Genomic DNA, 272 nt, shown 5'->3' with positions numbered 1-272 from the left:
GAGGTGGGTGTCCCCCCCACCCCCAAGCAGAAGGTTTTAGGGGTGGCTTCAAGCTCTGTCACCCCCAGGGAGAGGGATGCAAGGATGGCAGAGGCGGAAGATGCTCTGCCACCGTGGCAACCATGCTGGGGACTGGGGGGTGATGGGGCTTGCTGGGCTGTCCCCTCCACCCCATCGGTGTCCTCTTTAGACCTTGACTCTGTGTGTGCGTGTGTCCCCAGGTCAGCCGGGTGAAGGCGGAGGCACGGCTGGGGCTGTTGCGGGGGGCGGGG

Source organism: Charadrius vociferus, unplaced genomic scaffold, assembly GCF_000708025.1.
Source record: "Charadrius vociferus isolate BGI_N301 unplaced genomic scaffold, ASM70802v2 scaffold822, whole genome shotgun sequence".
Taxonomy (NCBI): domain Eukaryota; kingdom Metazoa; phylum Chordata; class Aves; order Charadriiformes; family Charadriidae; genus Charadrius; species Charadrius vociferus.
The sequence above is the reverse complement of the archived record's forward strand: the minus strand, read 5'-3'. Positions refer to the sequence as shown.